The sequence below is a fragment of the Papaver somniferum genome, chromosome 8, assembly GCF_003573695.1.
Source record: "Papaver somniferum cultivar HN1 chromosome 8, ASM357369v1, whole genome shotgun sequence".
Lineage (NCBI taxonomy): Eukaryota > Viridiplantae > Streptophyta > Magnoliopsida > Ranunculales > Papaveraceae > Papaver > Papaver somniferum.
Genome location: NC_039365.1, coordinates 52,134,632 through 52,146,709, shown reverse-complemented (window position 1 = coordinate 52,146,709; position 12,078 = coordinate 52,134,632).

The window sequence follows — 12,078 nt, the reverse complement described above, 5'->3', positions numbered from 1 at the left end:
TTGTGACTTCCTCTCACAAACTCATACGTCTATGGATACTCCAAGCATGATGTCTTCTGATGGAAAAGATGCTAATATGATTGTTAAGCCATCATTCATGAAGGAAAAATAGAAATCTCCATTGCCTCCTACCTTGAAAAGAAAAATAAGGAATGTGAGGAAGCCAAGAGCCGTTCCTTCAAATTATCAGAAGTTTTCTGACATTCTTGAAGTGGTGAAGGAGATGCGAAAGGAGATTCAACAAATAAATGCTTTTTTGTATAAGACTCATGAGATTCAGAAGGCCCTGGTTCGATATCAGTCAAGAAGGTTTATTGATATTAACTCCTATCTTAATGAATCTTATGTCCCAATGGCTGTTGACGACAAGGAGTTCGGGGACGATAAAGAATTCTTCAAAGGTCTTATTGCCTAGTAAATCTTCTATTTTCTTTTTTTTGTTTAGAAGAATAAATAGAGTTTGGAATAGCCATGATTGTGATTACACATAGCTATGTCCAACGTCTCCATCTTCATGTTTTTAAGTTTATTTGTTTGAATTCTAAAAAAATTGTTTGGAAGATGATTTTTGCAGTATTAATCTTTATGGTTTTATATATTGCAATCTTTTTATGGGATATGTGTGTATGCTTTCGTGAACTGTGATTATCCCATACCTTGTCAAAAGTAAAGTCTTTCGTAAGTCGACATGCATGTATTGATAAAAGAATGAATGGACTTTCGACAAATACATAAGTTAAGCCTATTGTGTCAATTATTGATGGAAGATAGGTTAAAATCTTTTGTTTACAAGGATTATGTCTATTATATGTCATTATGAAAATAGTGATGGAAAATAGAATGAGTCCTTGATTATTCCACGGTACTAGGTCGATCTCCGATCCACAATTTTTTTGTATATACTGTGTTGTTCCATAAAGTGTCTTATGTTGAGCTCTATCGACTGAGTTATTGTTTTATCTTAGTTGTTGTTCCATGAGGTATTTTATGTCGAGCAGTTTCAACTAATTTGATCATCTTGTTTGGTTATTTAGTTGTTGCTCCGTAAGTTCTCTTATGTTGAGCACTATTGACTGAGTTGATTATTCTTATGATTAACTTAGTAATCGCTCCATAGATTCTTTTATGTCGAGCATTACAATTAAATTGATTACTTTTTGTGGTTTATTTGGTTGTGTATTCCGATTAGATTAATTATTGGTTCTCTTGTGATTAATCTAATTGAGTATTTTTGAGTCTCCATAAGTTTACTTATGTTGAGCATTTCCGATTAAATTAATTATGGGTTCTCTTGTGGTTAATTTAATTGAGTACTTTTGGATTCAAATTCATATTCGTATGTAATTTGCTATGTCCAAAGAAATCCTTATTTTCTTTTGAAATTAAGGTCGCTCTTGTTGTTCTTTCGGGAATGACATATATTGGGGGAGAGTTCTTTTGAACTTGCGCTTCATTGCCATATCTTTGTGGGGAGTGCGGCTGTGGAATATTATAGGGTTATCTTGTATCTTTAAACTCCTTGATGAATGCATTTAGCTTCGGCTTTATGATTGCATCTAAAGAACTAGTTGATATATGCTTTCTTTTAGTCATGAAATGTCTCTTTCGGAAATTTCATTAGGATCCCGTTCTTGTACCTTTGCCAATTTTAGTGACAAAAAGGGGGAGAATTAATATGTAGTTCACACTACAAATACATATAGTTTTAGGATCGTTATGTAAGGGAGAGTGGTTTCTATGTGAGATGGAGCATTGACTAAGGGGGAGTGATACATATCACCATAGTATTATTGTCAAAGTTGTGATACAATTGAACTTTGATACTGTGTAATGATACTATGTTACTGTATAACAATGATCGAGAATTCTGTTTTCTCATTGTTATAGCTACGGATTTTCAACAACGATGATGCTAAACTCACAACCTTTGGGATCATTGGACTACTTGGAAGTGACGAAGATTTCGATTAATGTTGAAGATTAGACATGTGCAATAGGAGCTTCAAAAATTTATTTATCTTTTTTGTATTCCATATATATTAATAGTTTTGTCACTAAAATTGTCAAAGGGTGAGCTTATTAGAGCATTGCTCGGTCGAACTCGCATGCGTTGTTATCTCAAGCATGTTTGTCAATGTTAGTAATCAAAACTATAAGTCTTGATTTCTAGTCTACTATAGCTAAGTCTCGGACTAGGATATAAAGTGTAGTTGAGCTCAAGAACTCCATGTAGAATCATCATACAAGACGAACAAATACTCAAGGAACTGGTGGAACTTCGTCGACAAAAAGGTATGTGGAGACTTGAACTTATCTATCACTCAAAAGTCTATCTGCTCTATCTCCTATCTTGAGACAAGAGTCGTTTTGCTATATAGACTTTGATTATACACATTTTCTATTTCGAGCCGAGTTTATCTCGCCTATCTATTTCTCGAAATATGTGTTGGTAGCTTTTTCTTTGGCCAAATTCATCTTTACCTAGTGACGAAAGTCATGTTATGTTTCAATCTCTTTGAAAATTGCTCTGACGAAAAATGGTTTGTGAAAAACAACTATATAACGTCCTCTGAGAATGTTTCAATGATTGAAATGAGAGTTTAGATTATATAACCATTGATGGATATAAGCATTGTTGTGGAAACACATATATGTATAAGTCCTTATTCCTTGAACCGAAGTTTGCGAACTTTGTTGATCAAGAGAACCGGAATAGTGGCGTGAGCGAAGTCCGCGAACCCAGTCCGCGAACTGGCGGAAGTTTTCGATCTGAGAAAATCTTCTAGAGTTTGTGAACTCCTTCCGGGAAATTAAGTCCGTGAACCCAGTCCGCGAACTTGAGTTGGTTATATCTAAAAACGATTGTTTGCGAACTTATTCATATTGACTAGGAATGCTAATTGCAAACCGTGGCTATATAGTTCATGAACCGATTCGAGTGAATCAAATCGTTTTTGCTTCAATCGTGTCTTGTGTAGTACATAAGATCTCCTTGCAATAGAAAAACTCTCTAACTAGTTCATTTGAGTCATTTGAACTAGTTATGGTGAAGAAGAAGATGGTTGACATGAAAGTGATCATATGGCTAACCATTTGGTTAACTATTGTTGAACCAACAAATTTTCATGTTTGGGTACGGTTACATAAACCCAAAATAGTACATTTCATTTGTGTGTAACAAGCTAAGTTTTCGATCCAATGGTTTAAAGATATTTACTTGATTCTAATCAGGTTTTTCATCTAACGATGAATATTGAATGCTTTGTTACTAAGCTAAAATTGATTGTAAACCCTGATTTGAAAGACTATATAAGGGAGAACTCTAGCAACTGGGAAAACTAATCCCCACACCTTACGTGTGAAACTAGTTGTGTAAGATAGAGTCAATTCTCCTTTAACCTCTGGTTTTCTTTTCTTAAACCAGGTTAACGACTTAAAGACTTCATTGAGATTGTGAAGCCAGACCGATACTACTTTCTCGTAGTTGTGTGATTTGATCTTGCTGTTTCTATTGTACGAGTACAATCGCAAAGATTGTCTTGAGATTGATATATCTGATAGGCAAGATATAAAAGTAATCACAAACATCTTCATCTCATCATTTGTGATTCCGCAATATCTTCTTTCACCGCGTCGATTAAGATTATTGCGAGGTGATTGATAATACTAGGTTGTTTTTTGGGAATATAAGTCCGGGTTATCGATTGGTTCCTGTTCACCTTGATTTATCAAAAGACGGAACAAAAACTCTTGGGTATTTCTTTGGGAGACAGATTTATTCAATCCTATATACTTTTCTGTGTGATACAGATTTGTTTATCAAGTCTTCGACTTTGGGTCATAGCAACTCTTAGTTGTGGGTGAGATCAGCTAAGGGAATCAAGTGCATAGCATCCTGCTGGGATCTGAGACGTAGGAGCATAACTGTACCTTGGATCAGTGTGAGATTGATTGGGGTTCAACTACATTCCAAACCGAAGTTAGTTTGTAGTAGGCTAGTGTTTGTAGCGGCTTAATACAATGTGTGTTCAATCCGGACTAGGTCCCGGGGTTTTCCTGCATTTGCGGTTTCCTCGTTAACAAAATTCTGGTGTCTGTGTTATTTCTATTCCGCATTATATTTTGTTATATAATTGAAATATCACAGGTTATGGGTTGTTAAATGAATTAGAATATCCGACCTTTTGGTTGTTGATTGACAATTGGATATTGGTCTTTGGTACCATCCAAGTTATCTCTCTAGTATTTGATAAAGACTCGTAGATTTCTATTTGCTTGAGTATAGATCAAATCGAGAGATTGAGATATCAACTCCTTGATATACTTTTATCTAGATTGAGTCTGACTGTCTAGTTGATTCTCTAGAAAGTATATTGGAGTTAGTCCATACAGATTGCTAAGCGAAATATTGGGTGTGGTTGTTATACCCCCGCTTTTTCAACAGTGAAGGTAACCGCTCAGTCTGATTCGCCTATATAAAGGGAAGATAAGCCATACCTGGTGGAAGACGTTATCTTAGGCGGGTACTGCAAGCTCATCAATGCCGACAAACTGGAGGGCGTGACATTCACTCACGATGACTCAAACCTTTCAATACCTAAAACGATGTGCTGCCTTTTCCTCTAGCGTTCTCTTTAGTATTTCCTCCAGCAATTTCCTCTTTCATGCAATATTTGTAATTCCTCCAAAATGATTGCACTGCTTTCATTCATAATTAGGGTTTCAATTTGCCAGTTAATCAAAGTATTATTTTTTTTTTAATCTCTTTACTCCTGAATCATGACGCAAAGTTTTGAACAAGCCTAAATCCCTCACCGATACCCATCAGTTCAAACCAGAAAGAAACATCTCATATCTTTCGAGAAACATTAAAGGAGTACACGCAGAAAGAAATGAGGCAAAGGATTTGTATGATTATTAGGGCAAGTGTACTATTAAGAGCGTTTCACTCCAAAAAAAGAACCATTGTTTAAATAAACCTAAACTCAGTCACCGCTGAGTATAAAATGAAATTCCTACAAACTATGAAAGGGCGTTCATCTACAAAAAATAAAGATAGAGGATAGCGGAAGGAAAGTCTAATCATCAGTGAGATCAGCAGTTTCTTCACCGGAGCCATCATTGGAAACTGCTTCAACACCTTCATCACAAGTCACTGCATCCTCTCTGGAGTCTGCCTCGGATTCCCTTTCTGATGTCGTTTCAATGCCTCCTTCAACAGTTGCTTCAATATTCCTTCCGAGAGACACGCATACAACATCCTTGGAAGCTGTTTCAACATCTTCTCCAGATGCCGCTACCAAGATCTCCTCAGCAACCACTTCAATGTTCCCTCCGACGGTTGCTCCAATACCCTTCACGGAAGCTACTTCGGCCTCTCCCTCAGGAACTGCCCCAACAGCCTTCTGAGGATGCTCCGGTTCGTCCATGTCAGAATCGAGGATGATGATTCCGTTACAGACAGGGTAATCATGCTTGTTTTCACTAGAAGGCCGCTCATGCTCGATTCTTCGTCGCTTTATCCGAGATGCAAACCTTTCAGCTCGCGCGCTCGGCGGCTGAGACGCTTCGTCGCGCCTCCATTCTTCCTCCATGCCGACTGAAGCTAAGAAATCCTGAAAACGCTCCCGAACGAGATGTTGGTGAAGAAGAGACATACCTTGTATGGCACGACCAGCTTCACGAAACGGAGGATTTATTTTGGCCATCACCTCCTCGAACGCATTATCCTTGGGTTTGTCGACTTCAAAGCTTTTTTCTGGAGAAGTAAAGGAGTAATCATCACCAGCATATCCCATCGTATACTGCAAAAAGGCATTATAATTAACAACAGATATAAAAAAAATCATCATTATCAATTAAAAATCAAATTACATGATGAACATGAAACTATACCTGGAACAAAAGAAGAAAAGCGATTCTGCGATGGGAGAAAGGCTCTGGCGTATTCTTTATATTCCATAAATCAACAAGATCCCAAGAAGAAAAGGAGTCTCTACTCGCCACGTATAAAGGCTCCAGATACGAGACAACAATCAAATAGATACTCATCTATCTGAAGACAACTGACGTGCGCCGAAGGGAAATATATCTCGCTCAATGGACGATCCAGGCTCTATCTATCCTGGTAATGAACGCTAAAACTCTTCTTGTGAATTCTTTTTTTTTTTTACTGTCACCATCTAGTGCATACCCCACAATAGTGTCACTATTATGTGCTAAGCAGGGGACTTAATGTTGATGGTGGTTTTTAGTTTAGGGTCAAAACTATAAAATCATGTACTTAATGCGCTATCACCCTGCAAGGGATAAATCCATTTGAAAAATGACGAGTGCAAAAATCCTCCTCGTTCATTGAGCAATTCAATATATATGAAATTCACTCAGAATGGTGCGTGTAGCAGCAATCCCAAAATATTCTGTGAATTCTTTCTTATACTAGCATTGCCCATTAATCCATGACTCGCCTAGTATTTTCCCGTGCTATGTTCCCAGCCGAACTCTCATTATTGACATGACATGACGATCAAATTTTCACTCTCAGCAGAGTAGCATGAATCTCCCGAAATGTTAACATTGAGATCCGCATGGAATTACCCACATAGGCCGCATCACCTTATGACAAAGAGGATTTCGTATCGACACACTTTTGAGTTAGCTCTATCGAACATGCTTAAATTTCGTAAGGAAAATCTAGACTGTTAATATCAGCCTCAGAAACGATCACGACCACACAATTTGGCCGCACGATTCAACAAGCATAGCCGACTCCTAGCAGAACTAGAAAATCACTGCAGTGACCACCGGCAGGCCCACTAGTGCCCTAGTTGATCGAGTCCCATTTCCTCAGCTACAAGTGCTTCGAACGCCGACCCCAAGTGCTTCCTCAGCCACAAGTGCTTCGAACGCAATGACTTGTATAAAGAGGTTTTCAATCTATTTCGAAAGACAAGACACAAGTAGCCAGAAACCATTTTCTGATACACAAGTCATAAACAGCCACACTTTCATAATTCAACATTCTGATCTCAAACACCTTCTTCACTTCCCTCCCTAAGATCAACCCTTCTCCTTCACCTTGTGACCGAATTGAATCTGGAACGGCCATTTCTTGGTTTAGGCCAGAGTCTTACAGATTGATCTCTCGAATTTAAAAGTACTCCCGTGCAGTGCATTTGATTAGGATTTGAATTTGTTTCTCATCAAGACAACCAAATTTACCAAAAACAGTAGAATCAGTTTTTTCCCTCAAACACTTACCTATCGGAGATAATTCTCGAGTAAATCTTAGAGATGATAAAACTCAATACGATAGAACAAGTAAGATCAGAATACACAACTATAGAGAAAATAGTTGGATCTGGCTTCACGAATCCCAAATGAAGTCTTCAAGTCGTTAACCTAATAATGGTTTTGGAAAAAACTAGGTTAAAGGAGTGTAGATGAGGAAAAATGATTTGATGGTTTTTACGGAATTGAGGAGACGACCATGCGGAAGAGACTCCTTGAACCGAGCAAATGCTCAACCTCACACAGATGCACTGCAAGAAGGGAGTTCTTTAAGTTCGAGATATCAATCTGTAGGACTCCGGCCTAAACCAAGACAATGGTCGTTCCAGAGTCAATTCGGTCACAAGAGAGGATGGGTTGATATGTAGGAGGGAAGCTGAGGAATGTGTGAGATCAATGGTGATCGATATTGTAAGTGTGTTGTGTATTCTGCGTAAGAAAGTTCCGAAAGATTAAATTTTACTCAGTTGAGAGTGATTGCTCAGACGATGAGTTCTTGTAGACGAAAGATTGTCTGTGTGAACTTGTCGAGAAATTCTTGTCCGTTTCAATCAGGATTCAGAGACTTATTTATATTGCTGGAATTGTAAACACCTTGATCCCATGAAGTGTGACAGTTGTTGAAGTCAAAGAGTGGGAAAGTGGGAAATCGTGTCAAAACCAGTTGCTCATCGTGCGGAGACTTGGTTGATTTTCCATCCACTAATTTGCTAACTCCTTTAAATGATTGCACGACTTGCTCACATTCTCATTGTGTGTATGAACACAAGTGCCGTAGACCGCCAGACCAAAACCCTAGTTAGTATCCCCCCATCTGACGTGATTGACATCTCGTAGAGTCAGTTACTGACTTTATAGGTTGATGAGTCCTTGTATTGATGAGTCGAACGTGATCTGTAAATTTTCTGAGACTCATGAACTCAACATGTCCGCTGAGACAAAAGTACATTGTCGAATAAATGTTGATAACTTAAGACGAGCAAACTGTTGTTGAATTGTTGAATATTGATAGTTGAACCAATATTCCTTAGTCCGAGGAAATATTGCTCGTATGAGCGAATACTTCTCGTATGAGAAAATAATACTCGTTTGAAGAGTTGTTGGTATCGTTGAATATTGATAGTTGAACCAATATCCCTTGATCTGAGCAAATATTGCTCATCTGATGACTTATTGAATATTGATAGTCGAACCAATATTCATAGGTTGCGCAAATATTGCTCGTCTAAGCAAATATTTATCATTTAATGAATTATTGAATATTGGTAGTTGAACCAATATTCATGGTCTGAGAAAATGTTTCTCATTTGATGAATTATTGAATATTGATAGTTGAACCAATATTCGTGGTCTGAGCAAATATTTCCCGTCTGAGAAACTGTTGCTCATTTGATGAAAATGCTAATTTAAAATGATGGTATCGGAGCCGAGCATAATGATTAAAGTGTTAATCACAGGATCATTCTAAAATAATTGATGTTTGAATCTGCTCAAAATTATGCTTTTGCAGAGCTCTGGATTCAAAACCCTAATTTTTGATCAATTGATGATTTATTGAAAATCAACCACAGAGTGAAGGAGGGACAGGCTACATGGGATAAGGATTCGACCATGTCACGCCCATATGCTCAAGTGAGAAAAATACCAAAGCCTCTTGAAGACCAGTTGGTGAAAGGATGATTAAATGCTGGTTTAATCATTTATTCAAATGGTGCTCGTGTGAGCGTCAGGTAGTAGAACCTGATTATGGAGAGATAAGGGACCGACCAAGGGGTCATGGGACTGGCCCTTGGTGGTCGTGGGACCATCTGATGGTCGTGTGAGCAAACTCCAAGCTGTTTGAGAAGAGTTTGGACCCAGTATGAGCAATTGAGTAAATTAGGTCAAAATTGTTAAAACATGTGGGACCGGTTATTTGCAAGCCTCAGGTCCAGCCTTGGTAGGTCAAAGAGACATGCCCGCGTCACTATCATGTATGTGTCTCAGTTCTGAGAGTTTTGATATTTTCCGGTGTGCGTTTGAGCAACATTTGGAGAAAATATGAAAAAATCAGGGATTTTTGCTTAAACCGGGAAAACTTCATGAGATGAAGGAATAAATAATAAAATAATGAATGAATTATGAAGTGTGGGACCAGCTATGGCAAGGCATGGCCGGCCGGCCAAAGAACCCGGACCCTAGGCACTTTTCCTAGTTTTATAACATTTATTCATGATTTTAGGGAAATATCATAATATCAAAGAGTTTGTTGAAACCAAGGAATTTGTTGAAATTAAGGAGTTTCCATGAGATGAGGGAAACAAAAAAAATAATAATAAAATAAGAGGAGTGTGGGACCGGCTAGGGCCCGGTCCCACCGGTTTCCTTAATTTTATATTATTTTCATGAATTGAGGGAAATTTCATGAATTCAAGGAGTTCGCTGAAACTAGGGAATTTCCTTGAAGTGAAGGAGTTTCCATGATATGAGGAAACAAATAATATTAAAATAATAAGACATGGGTGTGTAGGCCCGGCCACGGCTAGGGCATGGTTGGCCGGCCAATGAGCCCGTGTTCCGTGCATTTTTATCCCTAATTTATATAATTTCATGAGTTGAGGGAAATATCATGAAATCAGGGAATTTTCATGGGATGAGGGAAATAATAAAATAATAAGGATTCATGAGGTGTGGGACCGACCACTTCCAGGGTATGGCCGGCCGGCTAGTGGGCCTGGTCCCGCGACACCTTTCCTAAATTTTATTATTTCTTTGATACGAGGAAACACCATGAGACTGGGGAGTTTCCTTGAGACGAAGGAGATTTGTTCAAATGAAGGGATTTTCATGAGATCAGGGAAAAATAATAAAATATAAAATTGGGCGTGGGACTGGCCACGGCGTGACTGGCCGGCCGGTGGGCCCAGTCCCCTGACGCCTTTGCTAATATTTTATTATTGTTTTTCTTCCTATTTTGCATAGTTTCATCGTTCCTTCGTATTTTGGAATGCTCGTTTGCCCATTCAGGTGCTCGTTTGTGCGTTATTGCTGAGTAGACTCGCACCATTTTAGTCGGGGCTTACTCGATAGTTGCTCAAATGCCTGCACGTTGAATATTTATCGCTAACCCGTGGAATTCTGCTGGGAAGAACCACGAATTGAAGTGATGAAATATTACGAAGAATTGTAGAATATTGCTGAATACTCAGTTAACGATTAGAGATAATTAATTGATGGCTCTATACTAGCAGTCATGCTGTCTAGAAGCATTAATTATATGAGAATTGAGAAATATGAGCTTGTTGAAACGTCATATTCCTTTTATATAGTCAGGAAATACATTGTTGTATCCTGAATACGTTGTTGTTCTATACTAGCGGGCAAGCTGTCTAAGAGCCATCCAATCATTCGATTCTATATAGAATTAATTACTGAAATTGCTCAGTATTCATGAGATATGTCGTTTCCTCAGCTGAGAGACTGCACATCCACATATACTCTGAGAGATAAAAATTCTCCGTCAGAGATTCTTGCGCCACGAGCTTTCATGCTTTCGACGAGAGACATGAGCCTCAATACTCATCTGATTGCTGGATCAGGAGCATTACGATTATGGTTTTACGATTTTAACCCTTGTTGAAAATCCACCATCTACATTAAGTCCACTGCTTAGTGAGGGACAGTCATGTTCCTCAGTCAGCATTGAATGGTGATTTTCCAGTTACGAAGGAAAATAAGTAATTGAACTTAGTCATAAGGTAAGACGTTACCGGATTTTCGATTGCACGATTGGACCACGGCTTGAACGAAGATCCCAGTGACATGATAGAGCATCGTCCAATGAGCATAAATTGGTGTTGAACCGATGATTTGGCGATCGAACCTTGGTTGATTTAGGATTCATGGGTCCGGGCCCAAGAAAAGATATCCTTGTTTTAGGAACAGACGCTCGTTCGTCTGTTAGTTTAAGGAACAAGCAAAATAGACCTCAGTATGATGATATAAAATTTTGTCTATGAGCTTTCACGAAAACCAAAATTTTATTTTTTTTAAATGTGTGAGATTTCACAAAGTGGAATAAACTCTCGTTTCAAAGGTGGATGCTCGTACGAGAGAAAAGTTTTTTTTTTAATAGACGTGCGTCTGTTAGTAATAAAACTTTGTTTATGAGCTTTCATGAAATTTTTTTATCTTCAAGCTTTCAGAAATCTTTGAAAATATACTCTCGTTTCAAAGACAGATGCTCGTGCGAGGGAGCAAAAACATATAGATATATTTTTCAAATTTATGTGAGTTTCATGTTAAATATTTATATATTTTGTAAAATCATGTTTTGATTTTGAGCAACTGTTGAAAGTATAACATTATACATGATGAAATAATGTATGTATGTGAGTTTTCACAATTGTAGAATGAACATCTGTCTAGTTTTTGAAAAACCAGTGGATGTTAAAATTCACGTGGGTTGTTCACGGTTTTATGAAAATCAAGTCATGATTTTGAATAATGAATTTTGTTTGTCTTTGCAGATTTGAAGAAACAAGCAAGTTTTCAAAATTCCGACGTTATAATCACTACAGCTAGTGAAATTGTAAATAGGTAAGAGTTGGATTGTTACCATTTTTGTTGCGTGTTTGTTATTGGTATATCCATGACTCCATGTCTTTCGCCTCAGATAGTGGTGACTTCTGGTTACAACCACTCTTCTGTCCCTTCCGGGGAACGCTCCAGAAATATCAAGTCAAAGGTGAAGACTTCTGCAGATGTTCATGCCGAGCTGAATCAACCTTTCAGAGACGCTGGAAAGCT